Consider the following 19,400-nt stretch of genomic DNA (forward strand, 5'->3'; position numbering starts at 1 on the left):
CTTAGCGTCCCGGCGAGTTTCCTTTCGTAACTTGGACTCCGGACCGGGGAATGTGGGTCGATCGAGTTCCACAGCTGGAAAGTCGGGGTGAGGATGAGGCTCCACTCTTATTTACGTGTGGGAGGTCGGCCTCGCGACACCGACTTTCGTCTCCATGGCAACAGGGTGCAGATTCATTCAACGGATCTCGCGGGCCTACGGAAAAATGCTCTGGCCACCAAGTCGTGCGCCTGCATTTCCGTCGATCGATCTCATCTCGTTACATAATGGAGCTGCTTTATGCTCATATTTTCCTTATTAAATGAATTTTGACCCCCCCCCCCCCCCCCCGGTCACTCCTTCGTTCTTGTTTTCTACCATGAAATCATTGATATTGTCGGTAGATTTCAGGATACATTAACATGGTAAAACGTTCAAACAACGAATCTCGTCGTTTGATTGGTTGTACGGTAGGCGGAAACCTAAGATTTTCCTTCAATGTATCGGAAAATACGTTATTATAAACACAAATACAATACAAATACGTTATTAATACCGATGGGAGCATAGTATTCATTCACGTCAGTAACTTGAGATGGGCGAAGAGCTAAGATTTCCTTCAATTTTGCGTGATACCACAAACCTACTCCGGAGTTCGAATAGTAACTTGCTTTGTTTCCGCGTGTGAAAAATGAGGAATTTCGCTAGAAATACGCAAATTTTCCAGCGGTTGATTAAGATCACGAAACATCACACAATTTTCACCTCAATATATCGGGAAAAATGCGATTTTCAAATCGATGGGAGCATAATATTCATGCACGTTAGTTACTTAAGATAGGCGGAAAGCCAAAATTTTCCTTCAATTCACCATGATACCGCGCTATACGTGAGTATCGCGAGGGAAAGATAACTACCTGATTTCAATCTACCCCGTTAAAATTTTTGAAACATTCGACTGAAACGAGGGCCCACGATTCGGCCACACTAATATCAGTCCATTGAACAAATGAAATCCATAAATTACACAGCATTAGGGCACGGCGTCTGTGCTGCCGTGCTAAGGAAGAACGCCGTATGAACATTCGAGAGTTGCCAAATTTCCTCCGATAAAACGTTTATTTATGAGGAAAGTCATGAATGTTTTCCCTCGACATTTTTAAGAGCTTTAGGTGAAATTGCGAAAAAAAATTACCTGAAAAATGGGAAGGGAAATATTCATAAGTTTACCAGGAAATTCGTGATTTATCATAGGAAATTTGGCAACGCCTGAAGGTTCATACGGCGTTTTTCCTTGGCATGAAAGTGTGGAGCACGGGGGCCGTTATCACGAGGCCGCGACAATCTCAACCCCCTCCCCCCCTCTTCGCGTGTCTAGCCACCACCGCGCACCGCAACCCTCAACAGTGCCGCCGAAGTCGAACTGTCGAAGGCCGCCCGGATGAGGGGGGGGGGGATGGGGGCCAAAATCGAAAGTGGGGACCTTGAAATTTCCTCGTCAGTCGTTAGTGCTTACGCGTGTTTCATTCGGCCGGTCTCCAAGCTCCAACGACCCGTCCGTCGACGCGGAGGCTTCTTCCCCTGGCAAAAATTGGCTAACGGGCGCGTTCCAAAAACCATAGAAATTCTCATAGAAGTCGATAGAAAGCGATTATAAATCATACAGCCGGGCTATACGAAGCGATAAAAAAGTATACAGCCGGACTATATAATTAATGTCACATTTACCGAGAAAATTGGGAATTTTTCTTTTTCAATCTACTATCAAGCAGTTTTGTTCGCGATTTGATCTCAAATATCTGAAAATTTCAAGGAAAACCGTGCAAAACTTTCCTCGCAAATACATGTTTTATGTAAGGAAATTAGGCAATTTTCGAATGGTCACACAGCGTTCTCCCTCAGCACGGCAGACACATTCAATTTTCTTTAAGTTAAAAAAAAAACTCATTTGAACCAAGAAAAATCCTTCCCTCGAATATTTTTCTCTTCACTTCATACAAATTTTCTTCGAATCAAATTTTGTTTTAATAAAAGGACTTTTTCCAATGACGATTTTTTTCAATTTCATGACGTCTGGAGCGATAAATTTGAGTGTGGGAATTATTTGTTGAACGGTGCACCCTGGGGATCCGTGGGCAGGGAACAGAGCGGCGACGTCACATCACCCGTGAGAATATGAAAACCCCTCGAGCAGCTGTGCTTCCGTGAACGCCCCCGCATGGATGCGAATCAAAACGGGGACACACTTCCGGAAAGTAAAATCTGTCGGTTGAATTTTGCAGAACTCTCCCCCGTAAGAGATACGGCTATTTGATAAATTCCAAGGGAAAGCAAAGGGTGAGATGGAGTCATTGGCAGCAATTTCAAGAGGCCGTATGAAATGAGGAGGTGACACCAGAGGGGGGGGGGGATATCCAGTCAAAAATTTATCATTGGGGGAGGGGGGGAGTTTTGAAGACAAAATTTGTTTGAAAATCTCGAAATGTGACGAATTTTGGATTTTTTATGGAAATTTTCCGTTCAATTAGAGGAGGTTCAGACCCTTTGGATCCCCTCGTTCCGGCTACACCACTGCTCTTGGATACGCACACTGCCGTGCTCAGGAAAAACGCCGTATGAACCTTTAGGCGTTGCCAAAGTTCCTTTGATAAGACACGGAATTATTAAGAAAGTTGAAAATATTTTTCTACAAATTTTTCAGATAATTTTGTTCGCAATTTAATGAGACATCTGAAAATTTCGAGGAAGAATATGCAGAACTTTCTGCCAAAATAAATGTTTTTTCAGCAAAAATTTGGCAGCATTCGAAAGTCCATACGGCGTTTTTGCTTAGCACGGCAGTACAGTAGAAGGATATCATGACCGAGGCTACTTTCCTGACTCCCAGTTTCAACGTTATTTCCCCTCATCTACCGATATGATTTCGCATATCGAGGTCAGATTTAAGTAAGATTTATGACGACGAACTGGACGGATATTGTTACAAATAATTTTGAATACACATTTAATATGACAGAGAGGAAGCCAATGCGGTATGCTACCGAACTAAACACAAACCCTGGAACTCAACTCCAGATTTTGAGACTTTTCCGGACCGGACGAATTATTATAAAGGAGCAAGCCGGAGCATGTGCCTTACTTGTTATCTCTCGGCACAGTATTAGGTACTCTAGACAGTGTTAATCCTGGAGAAAGAAAAAGTATATAGAGGAAAGTGACCTTGTTCTGGAGTAATATGTCTGAAAAAACACTCACGAAGCAAGGCCATCCACTAGAGCCAGTACAGTTGCATCCTACTGTTTTGAAGGCACTTTATGCTCGAGTCGGGCTTGAACACACTCGACTCGATGTGATCCCCTCTCTCCTTGCGTGTTCTGCCGTGCTAAGGAAGAACGCCGTATGAGCCTTCAGACGTTGCCAAGTTTCCTCCGATTAAGACTGAGTTTACTGAGAAAATTGCGAATATTATTCTCCAAAATTTTCAGACAATTTTGTACGCAGTTTAATCTAAAATATCTGAAAATTTCAAGGAAATATATGCATGAATTTTCTGAAAAAATACACATTTTATCAAGGGAAATTTGGCAACTCTCGAAGCTTCACACGGCGTTCTTCTTTAGCACGGCAGTGTTACCCTCACTACCCGCCTGTCGTAGCAGAGTTTTACATTTGCACAAGTCTTTCACGCATGAGGTATGACATTTTCAAAGAGCAAGGATATTAAAACTCCTGAACTTCCCTCATCACTTTACCATACACTCCATTCTACAGCATGTGATTTCTGATGTAGTACAAAGTGCGATGTAAAATCAAAATAAATACTTTATGTCGAGATAAGCGAAGCTTAAAGCGGTGGCTGGCCAAGCTGCATAGAACATAGTAATTGATTTAAAAAAAAAAAAAAAAAAAGAAAAAAAAAATCGAGCTACAAGCCAAAAATAAATTAAACAAGTAATACTGCAAGCTACATGGAAGAAAAGTTACTTCTTGTAAGTTTTTTATTATTTCTCATCTCCATGTAGTTTGAAATATTACGCGTTAAATTTATTTTTGGCTTGTAGCTCGATTTTTTTAAATCAATTACTAGGTATTTATTTATATAGATTGTGACTTCACATGAGGGTGTAAAATTTTATTATTATTTATTAATTTCTTTATTTATTTGAGTATATTTTTACTTCATCCAATTACTCTGATATTTTTTAAAATTTATTTTTGTTGACACAGCTTAAAAAGACACCGTAAGGAACCCCAGGATTTTCACTCTTGTTAGACATTCTCTGAATTTTTAGACGGAGTTTGGCGGAAGTACCTTGGTAAAAATTGGCGATAAGAACTGCGTTTCAAAATACCATAGGAATTCTTATAGCCGGCTGAAGAAGGCTACAGAAAATCATTGTTGTAGAATGCGGAGAAAATCATACGGCCGGGCTATACGAAGCGATAAAAAATTATGCAGCCGGGCTATAGTTCCTATCGCCGGGCTTTACACTTTATCGCCTGGCTGTTGCTTTTTCGCCATCGATTATAAAAGGCTATAAGAATTTGTGTAGAAATGCGTGTGCTTTGGAAATCATTAAGTTTGATACGGAACCACCTTAATATTTACAAAACACACATTATATTTTCCTTTAATACATATTTTTTTTCATCAATTAAAATGAGAATAATCCATACAAGATGTGCAAACATTTCAAAATCATGAGTTAAATAACGCTGACTCCGCCAGATTAAATATTAGAGCCTAACACAAAGCGGAGCGGCGACGCACTGGCGCCTACAAACCTAACAGGGATACTTCACGCATTGCGCAACGCGTGAAGTATCCCTGTTAGGTTTGTAGGCGCCAATGCGTGTTTCGCGCTGGCTGCCCGCCTGCCACGGCGCTTGAAGCAACTATTTCACACCAGAGGTATTGCACAGTATCATACGAAACTGAAGGCGCTCTAATATATTAGTAATGGCAGGCATCCATCAAAAGTACGGAGCTTTCCTCCCAAAATAAATCAAGATACTACGGCCCAAAAAGAGAGCAGTATTCCAAAAACTCACTAAGTCCTAGCATCCGTAATTAGTAACGTTTAGCATACACTTTATCGCCTGGCTGTTGCTTAATCGCCATCGGCTATAAAAGGCTATAAGAAATTGTGTAGCCGGCTATAGAAGCTATTGGAAATCTTACAGCCGGCTGTAGGTCTATGGTATTTTGGAGCACAGATTCTACTGCAAATTTTTACCAGGGTATGGCCTAAAATTTTGACCCGATAGTTTATAAAGTACCAAATAAAAAGCTAAACTGGAGCAAACACGTATGACGTAGCGTAGCCTGCAGGCCACATAGTTGTACAATATATCGTCACCTTCTGGCCAAAGTATCACACGCGCCATGCATCGTTTAGAAATTCTCGTTGCCATTTTATTTTTTTACAGAAAAATTGGTTTTTTGAATTTGTTCGAAAATTTCACTGAATTTTATCGGCAGCACAAAGAAAATTCAGAGAAATTTTCGCACGGCATCGTTGACCAATTTCGCTGTAAATATATAAGACGGCGGCAGAAATTTTTAAACGTCGCATATGGCGCTTGTGATACTTCGGCCGGTAGGTGACAACTGACAATATCGCCGTTCATGTCATGCGTATTATGCATTGACGAGGTGAGAGCCGCAGAAGCTCAATTTAATTTTTGGAAATTTTCCTCGGAACACAAAGAAAACTATGAATTGGCATTCATGCTTGAGTAAGTGAATAAAGTGTCAAATGAAACAATACAATCAGCAATCAAGCATTCAAGCCCCACTGACTCTTGCCTTTTCACATGGGGGTGGACTCATACATGGTAAAGGGGTGTCCAAGCTGTCCATCCATCACGGCTTAAACTTTACGAGCCTCTTTTGAGACCGGGTGTGGATTTTGGAGGAAAACGAGAGGCACCATCGTGTATCTCATGAAATTTTAAGAAGGTTCAAATTTCGCGCGTAACTAATCGAAAAACTCCGTTGGAACCCCGTATTCCAAAAAAGGAAGGTTTTGGCACAATGCTCGAGGTGTGCGGTGCCTCTCTTTTTCCTTTTACTCCTCCACAGAATCCTCACGTAACTCTAAGGGGAATTAAGGGAACAAAATATGAGCGCGCCTGAGTAAGTTTTAAAGATACAGACTTGAGTATTATTCGAGGAAGTTTTATTTGAACTTCTCTGCATCGATAACATAAATGTTCACAGCATTTACTGGCCTCTCGGGGATTTCGTGTAGGATATTGGGAAAATCGGAAAAATCCGTGACTCGCGGAAGTATAAATTATGGTCGAAAAGTAGGGAGGAACAAAGTTAGAAAGTTCCCAACTTTTTCTCATCACTGAAGTAATTGCCCAATATTGCCGGCGCGGCGCGGCGATGATGGGCGAACTCGTGATTTTGAAACTTAGCGGGGTCTTTATTTTCCCTTACCTTGAATTCTGTACGCGACCAATGAAAAACAGTGTTTTGATTTGATCGACTAATCAGTGTGCGTTTTACATGCTGTAGCCAGGGTCAACAAATCCTAAGCTATGATGGAACGAATGGACTGTTTCGGGGCGGCCATGTTGTTTTAAGAGTGAATTGCAGTGTTCAAACATGCAGCAGTATGCGGGTCCCCTGATATATTTTTCTTTATTTACCGTGTGTTAACTCTTTTAAAGTTCATCGGCTTGTTTATTTTGGGATTAAGTGCAATATTCGTGAGTGTGCGCGATAGTGGTTCAAGTGTTACTGACTAAAAACTAAATTTGTTTTCGAGTTCAGTGAAGTGATTTCAAAGACCTTGACTTTGCCATGGCTGATATTTGTTCGGAAAAATGCTCTGGTTTTTAGATTATATTTTAGAATGTCACCAGCCTCTACAGGTGAGTCGAAGATATCTTCAATATCGTTTTAATTTAAGTCAATTCGTTTTCATACCGAAAACCTCTCGCACATCTTCATCACAATTTAGGTTAGGCTCTATGGTAACAGGTTATAGTCCCAAGGTTAAGCCCACCTTTTGCCATTCTTTGTGTTACTTTATTCCCGTATTTAATTAATTACTTTTAGGGTTTTAATACCCTAGACACAACGCACCCACTGACTTCTTTGATACTGTACGTCTTGTGCAGGTCCATGCCCTGTTTTGTTTATTGTGTATCCCTCCTCCATTACATAATACCAGAACCTGATCTCAGTGCTGTCCTAAAATCATTCACATCCATTTGAGAATTTTTTCTCCCAAATAGACCAGTTTTTCGGTGCAAACTTCATCCTGTTCGTCAAACAATTCTCTCTATCAATCCATCATTTTCTCGTCTCTTGTTTACTTAATTGTCAACCAACCACCATTTGACGCATTGAGTGTTTTGGTCCAGTGGGGGAGTGCGTTCACATTCCCGCAAGTTGCAAGTTTTACCATCAGAAAGCAGTTGATTTGGTTCTATCAGAATTTTGTCGAAGCTCAATTCCCTCAAGGCAAATGAATTAGGCTACCTGTCTCCTGGAAATGAGTGGTTTGCTCCATTTCAATTTAGGTCGGAACAGTCATTGTTGAATTCGCTATATGGCGAGGTGAACATATCATTTAAATTTACATACTTTCCTTCCTCTATAACAATGGGGTGAACAAAGTCATTGGAAGTCAGGGCTATGCTTCGCCCCGTTTACAGTTTTGTGTTCTGGCACATTTTTCTCCTTCTCTTTTGCCACTTACTTGCGGAGACCTCTAACTGAGACAGGCCTGCAAGAATTCTTCATTTTACTCCATTTGGTATCCACAATTCTGTTGCACTAACCTCTCCCAGAGCCATAAATGCAAGTAGTCGAATATGTTTACCCTCATTTTGATGTGGCATTCAAGGCAACTATCTGAGGTACCAGAGTAATAACGAAGATTATTCTCCCTGGTTTATTGTTTAGAGGAGTCTTAACCGAATATTTCTCTCCTCATATTGAGAGAAACAAATTAAACAATAGGGAGGAATGGCTGTAGCGTTGACTTCACAAATCTGGAGGAATCAGGGAAAAACTCGTTCCTCAATGTTTTGATGAATATTACGGGAATCTTATGAAGGAAGCTATCATCATCAGCCCATGCCATTTGTATTTTCCGATTGATCGTTTGCACTCAGGCTGGGCCACCGCCAGCAGACCTCTGCTAACTGTTCATTCTTAGAACCTAATGATGCAAAACAAGGCAGATCGAGTGACCTGCGGAGTTTGTTATCGGTTTGGAAATTTTTGGGAAGATGAGGAAACTCTTGTTTAATATGGCATTGATACAGTCTTAAGACAAACTTCTAACAGTTCTTTGAATTTTTGAACTCCCGCATAGGTTGTCCTTTCAAGGATTTCTGACCATGCCTGGATCTTTGGGTCACGCAACCGAGGCTGTTATCTATGGGGAAATTTCGTACGGAAAGGAAAAATCGATGAAACTCTTTTAGATTTGTTATTACTTACTGTGAATAGTCAAGAGTAAGATATAATTAACATTTATCAAACTTACGCAAAAGGTACATCATTTTTTGAAAATTTTTTAGGTCAGATCCTTCTTTGCACATAATTCACTCTTCTGGAATCATAAGAGGAGCGACGAAATTCTTCTTGTTTTTGGGCAGTAGAAAGTCAAACTTAGGCATTTTCTAGACAGCTGTTACGTGACATTCTTTCTCTCAATTCTTTCAATGCCATCGCATGGATTTATTGTTCTTTTAGCTCCTGCTTAGTGCAGTGATTGAAACACGCGCTGGCCAAACAGCAATTTGCCGTAAGAAATTGCATTTGGCTGCTAACAAATGAAACTAGTGGAAAAGCATTGTCCGTTCAGAAAATCATTGTTTAACTCCTTTTTTGGTATTTTTCGCGCCTTTGGGGCTATTCAATGGGGCATGCCTGACTCTAGGCATTTCGGAAGGGCAATTTTTCATTTTGGCCCCCTGAGAAATCTGAGATGGCCCCGAAGAAAAATAGTTGTAAGCCAGATGGCTGCTAAGACTTCGTGCCGAGTTTCAAACACTGGCTTAGTGGCAATTTATGCTTCAACAGCAAGGCATTTGGGACCTGGAGAAACTAGATAATTTTGGGGCTCGTTATGAATAAAAATGTCCGCGGTAAAAAAAAGAATTGAGTAGCAGGAGTTGGTCTTAAGAATAAAGAATGACTTTTCCCTCTGCTCTAAGACAATTTTGTTCTCAAATTTGATGGTCTGCATTGCCTCAGCGCTACAGAACTACCAGCAAGATAAAAAATGTCAGCACCAACAACTATTTTAATTTCTATAACAAATCTAGTTTTTGCCTGATAACTTCAGGAGAGAAAGAGAAAAATTCTTAAGTTGTTATCAGAGATTTGCCTCTAAAACATAGCAGGTTACGAGCGTATGAAATAATTTTTACATATTAGTCCAGAGAAAGCAAGCAAGTTTTCCTCTTAATCTGTATGGATAGAACCATCAAGTAAGCATCATCGAGTGTTATTATTATTGATTATTATTGGCAATTTTAAAATGGATAAGTGTCAGCTTCAGTTTTAGTTCAAGTCAGCACTGACCAGAGTTTGATGAAACGCTTAACACAGTGGGGTTTGTCCATTGGATTTTGTGTTCATTAACCAGTAATACCTACTACCAACAAAAACTATCGCAGCTAACGGAAAGAAATAAATTGGTTTTTAAACTCCACTTCAGTTGGCTACCAACTGAGGAGTCCAAAATATTTGAGTAAATCTTATAATCATCCTTTTTATTATCAACAATTGCCTCTATCATGAATAGTTGACCGGCAATTGAGTCATTGGGACGTTGCCTCCGCTTGACCAACTGCCCAAATCTTGAGCTGAGAAATTTCTAGGTTTGGTCAATATTGACGCCTAGTCCCTTGAAGTGACAAAAAGATGTGTACCAAACTTGATGGTGTCTTTCAGCGCTTATTCTTCTCTTCTCTTTTCTTTTTGTTCCATCATTAATTGCAAGTTTTTTAGAGTGAGTAAAGTATTTTGATCAGAAACTGGACCCTTGCAGTTGTGCATTACTTTTTAAAGGTATATTTAATTAGGTAGGAGTGTAAAGATCAGAATAGGAATGAGCAGGCCATGTTAAGATGCTGGTGGAAGGTTTAGTTTTGAAAAGCTATGTCAGAGGAAGACTTTGTATTTTGAACCTTCGTATTAAATTTCTTTTGGAGCAGTAGACATCAGGTGCACCAACTTGCCCTGTAGTTGAAGAACAACTCAGCTGTCGGGCCAGCTGAATGTGAATTTTTTTTTTTTTTTTTAGACGTAAAACTCATTCTCGCCCGTTTCATGAGTAAGACGGAGTGCGTAGGTATAGGTAGCATGGTTTTCTCAAGGCTTGTTCAACCAGTATTAAGATGCTACCAAGCCTATACCATGTAACTTATATCGCAAGATTGGTTTTTATCCATGCTGATGCTAAAATAATTTTGCAATGTAAGAAAGCCTCCCACAGAGGAAGATGAATCGTTGCTCTTACTATACTTGTAGTGGATTCCAGCACCTGGGATATTTCATGGTAACAGGAATACATAGTTGAAATGTGGACCTTGAAAAACACAAAAAAAAGTGCAAAAGGTTGATCAAATTTAACTATTTCATTGAACATGGCAAAGATTTCATGAACGTAGCCAGGATTTTGTTTCAGGAAGGAGACGGGGGCTGCGCTCCTCAGAATAGGTAGGTTCTGCCCCCTCAGAATGGGTGTTCGGGGATTTCGAGGGTCTTCCTCCAAGAAGTTTTTGAAAAACACTTTCTTTTTGTCCACCGGGGGGGGGGGGGGGGGGCTTAGGCCCCTGTAGCCCTCCCCAGTCCCCTGACTGCGTCCATGTTGAACCACCGGCGCCACGACTTACAGTGGATCGAGTCAACGGGAGAGGTCGGACAAAATTTGGAAACTTCAAACGCTTATGACTCCATTTTTACAAGACTTTGAGGGTTTAAAAGTGGTTCCATTTGTTTTCTCGTGAAATTTTCTTTCAGAAACATCCATTGGAATTTAAAATGTGACGAAATAAACAACAAAATTTGCAGTGTTCGTCATAAATTTCATTTCCGACCTCTCTAAATGACTCGATACAATGTGCGACTCCTCGCTTTCGTGATATCACTCACCTACCCTTCGAGTCGCAGCAACAATATTTCAACTAATTTGGTCCTGTAAGTCACGATGCAGCATTGTAATCGAGTCGAACCATTTCTTACAACAGAAATAACATAACACACAGCTGTTAGTTGGAAAAGAGGTGGGACCTGGAGTCCACTTTAAGTATAGGTCAGTTTCGCCAGTCACAGAATCGCGTTTCGATGGTGAGATATCGCCTTTCAAAAAACACGGTTTATGACGTCATCCTCCGCGGCAGCACATACCATGGTTTCTTCCAACTTTGATTTTATCCATCAGTGATACGCTCATTGCACAGTTTAAAACACGGACGTAACCAAGGTGAAAGAAACCATGGTAAGCATCCGCGGTGGATGACGTCACATACCGTGTTTTTCGAGGGTGATAGCTCCGTTAATACTGGATGTGGGAACTCGGTGTATGAACAGATCACATTATTTTTTGCCTGTATTTAATCTGGAAAAAATCAAAATACGATTCTGAGAGTAGCGCAACTGGTCCATTGTCAGAGCAACGATTCTTTTCACTCCATGACAAATCCCCCCCCCCCCCCCTCTCTATACTTATAAAATGAATTAATGATGATGGCGGCAGGGGTGCAGGAATTTTTTAGCCTTCCCATTTTTCGAATTGGCCCTCCCATTTTCAACATTCCCTTTTCCGCGGCGAAACTATGGTTTGTTATAGCTCTGTGCGTTTAAGTCGCCGCGATTTTACGAAAAACAAGTGATTTTTACTGCAGTTTTGCACAAAAAAAAGTGAAAACCGTTATTTTGCCGGTTCTCCCGTTTGATAACACCGTTTTCAGGACCTTCCCATTTCCACACATGACCGACCGCGACCCGCCCAGTCGCGTGGTCGAGTTGTTTTTGAATCCCCAAACGATGGTGATGATGATGATGATCCGAGCGTCTTGCCCAGATCTTCTCCGTTAGCTAGAATGGAGATGTTGCATGTGAGAGGGATTTGCGATTTGACCATTGATTCTTACGTAAAAGTTCGCGAGAAACACGATGGTGCCACTGGTTTTCTCTGAAATCATCTCCCAAGCTCAAAAAAAGCTCTCAAAGTGAGGCCAAAATGGAGGGGATATCCCACCCTACCCTGAGAGTCCACCTCTACATCAAAACAAACTCTCCATGCAAAGATAGGGAGCAAATACAGTAGCAGGGTTGCCACTTTATTTGGGGACTCCAAAACTGAAAACACGGCATCACTGCTAATGTATTTGCTCCCTATCTTTGCATAGAGAGTTTGTTTTGATGTAGAGGTGGACTCTCAGGGTAGGGCGGGATATCCCCTCCATTTTGGCCTCACTTTGAGAGCTTTTTTTGAGCTTGGGAGATGATTTCCGAGAAAACCAGTGGCACCATCGTGTTTCTCGCGAACTTTTACATAAGAATCAATGGTCAAATCGCAAATCCCTCACACATGCAACATCTCCATACTCCTCTGAAGGGCTGAAGGGCCCTTATTGACGCTACCGCCGGCCGCCAGCGCTCGGAGCGCCGCGTCCCGCCAACTTTCCAAGTTCAAAGTCAGCGCCAACTCCAGTCGAAGGTGGTGGTCCCGTCGCGCCAAGCCGGCCGGCCAATTTCGTGGCTTGTGTGGGCAGCTTTCTCTCTCTTGCCCTCCGGCCGCCCCCCCCCCCCCCCCCCTTCCTCGTAATGTGACCATTACAGGACAGTATCCAGGGGTCTTCAACTGGGCTCGAACAGAACCCGTGGAATTGTGGATGCCCATTCTGCACAGAGAAAAAAAAGGAGGTGTTTGCATTTCGGGCATCTTGGAATTTTTTGATGACTTGATGACGTAGGTGGGTACAGCGACGTCCCCTTCACGCTAAACGTCGCTGTACCCACCTACGTCATCAAGTCATCAAAAAATTCCAAGATGCCCGAAATGCAAACACCTCCTTTTTTTTCTCTATGCCCAGTCTGTTTTCATAGCCTGAAGTCAGGATCCTCTCAATCAGGGTGACAAATTCTCGAAAAGTGAGAAATTCTAGCCGTTCAACTCAGAACTTAAAGATGCAGGAGTAATTTTTCCGTCCCGACTTACTCGTCGAGGGCCAAGGAACAATACCGTCTAACCGAAAATTTTGGCGAAAATGAGTCAGAGACCCAGCCACATTCTACAGTTTTATAGAATCCAAGCTGGTTTTTTACTTTTCTCCAATCCCGCATGGGAGCGTTGTAATAACGCTCCAGTGTATAAAAAAATTTGTTAACACCGCCAAAAAAATCACAAAAATAAACAATTTTATTCGTCCCGTGAAATCGTCCGTCTCCGCATACTTCGGTATGCGATATTGTTCCCTAACCACCTAATTGTTTTTGTACTGAAGTACCGATAAAATTCGGCCGCAGGCATTGTAGCTTATTTCAGACGAACGATTTGTTTCTGAAACAGTCACTTTTTAGACGAACCCTAAAACGTTGATATTTATTTGTAGCCAGGGGTTCATTTGAACTGCAAAAGGTAGCTCCTAGAGGGTAGAAGTCTCCGCTTGTAGAGATTAGAGCACCCTCATGGGGAGATTACAGATACGTCGAAATATGGAGCTCTCAGGGCCCAAAAAGGCGAACTTTCAACTCGAAAAACACTAGATAAATGCCGCTGCCAGTCTTGAGATTCCAAGATTAAACTAAGAAGGCCAAGAATCTTCACGAATGAGTGTCATTTCGCGCAAATGAGCAGATTTATGTTAGAACCAAGTCAAATGCGTGCTTATCAAACGGAGGGTCGTAAAAACTGCAATATTATTATACTAAATCACTCTGGATAATTTGAATCTCTAGGTTGGCTTCCCTTACGGGACGGGGAGCCCTAACCTCAAAATTACCGATATGTCCGCACTCTCCCCATTAGGAACTCTAGTGGGTACTGCCTTGCCAAGGGAGAACGCTGTATGAACATTTGAGAGTTGCCAAATTTCCCTCGATAAAATGCTTATTTTTTAGGAAAGCTATGAATATTTTTCCTTTAAATTTTCAGAGTCTTTAGGTATAATTGCGAACTAAATTGTGTGAAAAATTGGGAGGAGAATATGCATGAATCTACCAGGAAATTCGCGTTTTATCATAGGAAATTTGGCAACACCTAAAGGTTCGTACGGCGTTCTTCCTTAGCACGGCAGAGTAGAGATGCCACTGCGCATGATGCAGGGGCTCACGAATTTCCCTCTGAAATAAGCCGAGACAGAAGGAGGGAACAAAGCCGTCGTTGCTTGGTTTTCCGAGGCGAGTTTCCCGAGGAGATTTTCCTGATCGATAGTCGGGGAGCGATCGACAATGGAGCGTCAATATTTCATGGGGCTGCCCCTGGAAATCTATCGATCGTCTCCTTCATTCTCATCATTTCCCTATTTTTCTCTGTAGTGTCTCAAGGTTACGGGATCAACGATCGGAGGAAAAACACAGCGCACTTGGCCGCGGCGCGGCGTCTCCCGCTCCGGTGGAAGCGGCGCTGCCACGTGGTGCGGATAAAGGAGTCGGACGTCGCGTCGCCGCGTCGCCCCCCATCGCGGCGCGGCGCCCGCTCCGTGGCGCGTAATTTATGGAACCATTTTGTGGTTGCGAGCCGCGATCCGAGTGATGTTGTCAGTCCGGTTGATTTCCGGACAGTGCTGCCATCTGGACTCCATGCGCGGAGTCTGCGCGTAGCTGTCCACCGTCGTCCGCCGTCGTCGTCGTTCGTCTAGCTCCTGTCGAACCCGCGTTTCTCCGTACTCTTCTGCCGTGCTAAGGAAGAACGCCGTAAGAACATTCGAGAGTTGCCAAATTTCCTTCGATAAAACGTTTATTTATGAGGAAAGTTATGAATGTTTTCCCTCGACATTTGTAGGAGCTTTAGGTGAAATTGCGAGCAAAATTACCCGAAAAGTGGGAAGGAAAATATTCATAAGTTTACCAGGAAATTCGTGATCTATCAAAGGAAATTTATCAACGCCTGAGGGTTCATACGGCGTTCTTCTTCTCCGTACTCTTCTGCCGTGCCAAGGAAGAACGCCGTATAAACATTCGGGGGTTGCCTAATTTCCCTTGATAAAACATGTATTTTTTACGACATTTTGGTGTAACAACCAGATGTTTCTTAACCTCAAAACGAAGCTGTAGGTATGGTCATCTAGGGGGTATTGGGTGAACCCGTGAGCTTTGACGGGCGCGCTTGGCAGCGTGGTGCGTGGCAACTGGCAGGGAAGCCGAGTTTTTCTTTGAGTCACATGGGTCTCCTGGTAACCGATCGCCGTCATTGAGATTTTCTTTGTGTTCCGAAAACCCGAGTGCGCTATGAGATTATCCCCCGTTCGGTGCATTAGAGCTTCGTTGATGATTCCATCAGTATCGGCGCCCAAGAATTCTTTCAGCATTGGGGCCCCCGCGGGGGAGTCGTTTTCAATAGCGACACTCAAAATAAAAATCGGACCTTTGATTGGGCAAATCTGAGGATCGGAGTCTAGAGGAAGGAACGTAACTCGATGGACTACCACAGAAGGTACGCAGTAAAGCATTCTGATTCATGTTTTTCAACCATAATTTCTCGTAAAACACGAGTCGCGCAACGAAAATTACTGAAATTAACTCCTAAGCAATATATTTAATGTTTCTTGCCATGTGAATTCAGACCTTCCGCTCATGGAAATGCAATGGTCTACTGGAGTCCCTTTATAGAAAGTGCTGAGACAACGCGGCTTATGGATGTCACAAACGGGAATAAAGATTACACAAATCGGACGTTTTTTGTAATCTTTGATCAAGCCATTTCCGAATTCCTGTCTCGGTTCCCTCGCTCATTCCATTTGTTCACCCCCAATTCCCCGTCCATTCCAGTTTGTAATCCAGCAATCGGTGAAAATTTAATCTTTTTCCCGTTTGTGACACTGTGAAGTCCTAAAATACGGGAACCAATCAGAAATGGATTCGCATTGTCTTCACTCTCATTGCCAGTATAAAGGGACTCTATGGTCTTCATGAGTTAAATCGCGCACTAAACGCTACTGTAGCAGTCAGTGCGATGCGAAAATATAGCAACCTCAATCTTGTCGCTTTGGCTCAGCTGTATCAGATTGTTTACACTTCGAACAATAAAGGGTGGGGAAGGAACAATGCTCGATTGAGTATCCTGCTAAAATCGTTGTAAGGCGCGGTTTGACTCACGTAGAGTATTGCGCTTCCTTGTAACCGAGCAATTCAAATTTCCCGCAGCTAATGTAAAAGAAAAACGTTAATATCTTAGTTAGGAGTTGATTTCAGTAGTTTTCGATGCAAGAATCGGGTTCTGCGTGAAATTCTGGGCATGAAACAAGAAGCAGAATGCTTAAATTTGTATCTTGGCTAGTGGTCTATTCGTCGCTTACCATAGTCCAGACCAAGGAACGTAACTCAATGGTCGCCCAATCGAATCAAATATTTCGACTGTTTATATGAATATGACTGCGCAGTTGATGTTCATAACTGTGTTGATTCGCAGGCATGCTTTTTCCGCACAAAACCCTCGGTTTTTGTCATTACCCCACAAAAATCGTGATTGACATTTCCGCGCAAATTCCATCTTCATCAGTCGTGGTTTAGGAAAAATATCCTCTCTTTCAAGATTACGATACGCATACTGTTCAAAATCAGACAAGAACCTTCATATACTTGCCATCAAGTTTTGGCTCAATTTTTTTTTTGGCCTGACCTACTCACGTCGTAATGATGCCATTCTAACTTTTAGAACTTTAAAAGATGTTGCTCCGAAACATATTCAATGTAACATATTCTTAAAGTTCATCGAAAAAAATTACATTAATCTGCGCGGTGTTGCCACATTGTCCGAATATATTTTTGCGGAAAAATTGTGTGCGGGAATGTCAATCTAAGATTTTGTGTGGAACTGCCAAAATCGGAGATTTTGTGCGGTAACGGCAACCTTCCGTTGATTTGGCATGTAATTAGAAGAAAAAGCTGTGAAATTTGCAGTCAAAAGTGCCGAGAAGTCTTCCGGTTAAAATACAATATGTGTTAGGAAATTTCGCAATGTTGGAATGTAGTTACGTTTTACGTTCTTTATGAAAGGACGCTTGGAAATGGAACGGTGTACGTACAAGCGCAATAGTCTGGATTCATGGGAAATGATGTCTAGATAAGTGCTGGCGCACAACCACGGTGAACTTGACGCCGTTTCTGCTAGCTGCATGATTCGGCTGTTGAGCAATCGGAATTCAAAGCGCAACGATGGAGGATAAATTGTGCCGGTAAACAATGTAACAGTGTGTGCTCATCACCGAAATGACTCAACGCAAATGAAAGCGGAAAGAAAATCGAAACCGATAGCTGTTGCGAAATTTAATCATCACAGGCCAGAGGCCACAATCAACCACGTCAGGTGACTGAATCTACAGCTGCGAGGAGTGCACATTGAATTGCTGTTTTTAGGCATGAGAGACAGACCGCACTGTGCTTTCTTACATGGTAGAATTTATTTTTTGAATGACTATAGGTCCCAACTAGCCATTTAAATCAGGATGGTCACCTCGTTTACTTTTCCTTGACAAGAACAGAGTTCCCAGTGACTAGGAAAATCGAGAATACGCAGGGGAAAAATCATCGTTTTCCCCACGCAAGAACCTACTACTTTCCAATAATGCCAAATTTCCTCTCACAAATTGCAATTGTAACTGTAGAATCTTGGGCATTTCTAGCCAGAAGTTTCACTGATATTTCATCTGACCTCATGCAAAAATCAGTAAAATTTTCAATAAAAATTGCATAGGTTTGGCAACGTGGTGCGACGTTGCCAAATTTTCTTTCAAAAAATCAATAATTTTCAAGGAAATTTGGAAATCTCTCTCTTCCGATCTGTTGGACGATTTCGTTCGCATTTTGATCTTAAAACTCAGAAAACTTTAAGGAAAACATTCATAATTTTCTTTAAAAATAAAAATGTTATGAAAGGAAGTGTGGCAACATTCGAATTCTCGCACGGCGTTTTTACCTAGCACGGTAGAATTTGTGATTGTTACGGGTGAAATGCAGATTATGTAAGTCCGTCAACATTTGAAGGCGTAGAAAGACCAGCCTTTATTCTCTCACTGGAAAATACTCGCCCATTGTTGGGTGATGCAATGCGTTCCTACTCGGAAATGTTTTCTTGTTAGTCGTGATGAAGTTGCATTCAACTTGTGAGCACTGAAGCCTTTTCTCCGAAACTTTCCACGATCCAACAAGCAAACAATGACGTTGGTTTTAGCTTGGCGGGTGTTTTTCAGGTTCAGACGAGCTTTTACGCGCACCAATGTAAATATGAGGTTTGATATAATCTGTCATCTGTCACAGGCTTTGACTTGTAATCTGCCGTTTGTTTATCTATCCGTTAATATTTTACTTGTTTTTTTTTTTTTTTTAAAAAAAGGGGGGATTTGGTCTTTGGAACTAGAGTTAGTCTAAGAGTGAAATCATTCGACGCGTGTGCGATTGATGCACCATAACTTGAAAGTTCGTCCCAGTAACATTGAGCCTTGGTTTGATTGGTCGATACCAATAAGTGGATTGCTCTCCGATGGGGTGTGCTCGTTAGTGCTCGCGCCATAAGAATAAATGGGAATTTAAAAGCGCCAGCCGAGTGACGTCAGCGGTGAGGTCCGGACTTGACGACCAGGCCGTCAGTCTTTAACTCATGAGCCCTGTCCACAACGCTCCTGTCTCATGCCCACGGCTCACGAGTTAGCGCTCAGTTCGTTTTGATTTAATGTCAAATCCCGCTTTCCCATTTTCTCAAGAGGAACTGTATCCACTTTTACATTGTTTCCTATCCAGCTCACCACGAACACACCCCATCTTTCCACTTGCATGTAGTTCCTTACAGCATAAATACGTCCAATTAGATTACATTTTACAATAAGGAACCACTATCTCTGGCTCTTCCATACAAACACCTCTCTGCATAAGGAAACCAATGGCATATATGTTGCTCCTAAAATTAGCCAGAAATAGTGGTTCCTTTTAGCATAAATACGTCCAATTGGACCGCGTTAAACAGAAAGGAACCAAGCCACATCAGCTATTGCCAATACAACAGGGAAATCTAGAGATGATGCATACAGGTTGATCTATTACGAGAGGACGTTTGTGCGGATTCCTCTGAAAATTTTAAGGAATTTGCTTCGTATTATGGAGAAAATTCATAAAAATTTGCACAAAAATCCGCACTACCGTTTTCATGTAAAAAATTAAATTGCCCGATTAAATTTGGCAATAGCTGATGTGGCTTGGTTCCTTTCTGTTTAACGCGGTCCAA

At 42.0% G+C, this 19,400-nt stretch overlaps 1 protein-coding gene across 1 annotated transcript in view; it reads left to right on the top strand.

Annotated features, from left to right (window-relative positions):
* Nucleotides 1-6,547: 6,547 nt before the first annotated feature.
* tai (basic helix-loop-helix family member taiman) overlaps nucleotides 6,548-19,400 on the top strand; it is a 254,441-nt gene continuing 241,588 nt past the window's right edge. Inside the window, exon 1 of the mRNA XM_072295888.1 lies at nucleotides 6,548-6,864. The gene's annotated coding sequence lies outside the window, so the exon portion shown is untranslated. The remainder of the gene's footprint in view (nucleotides 6,865-19,400) is intronic.

The sequence above is a fragment of the Bemisia tabaci genome, chromosome 1 (assembly GCF_918797505.1).
Source record: "Bemisia tabaci chromosome 1, PGI_BMITA_v3".
Lineage (NCBI taxonomy): Eukaryota > Metazoa > Arthropoda > Insecta > Hemiptera > Aleyrodidae > Bemisia > Bemisia tabaci.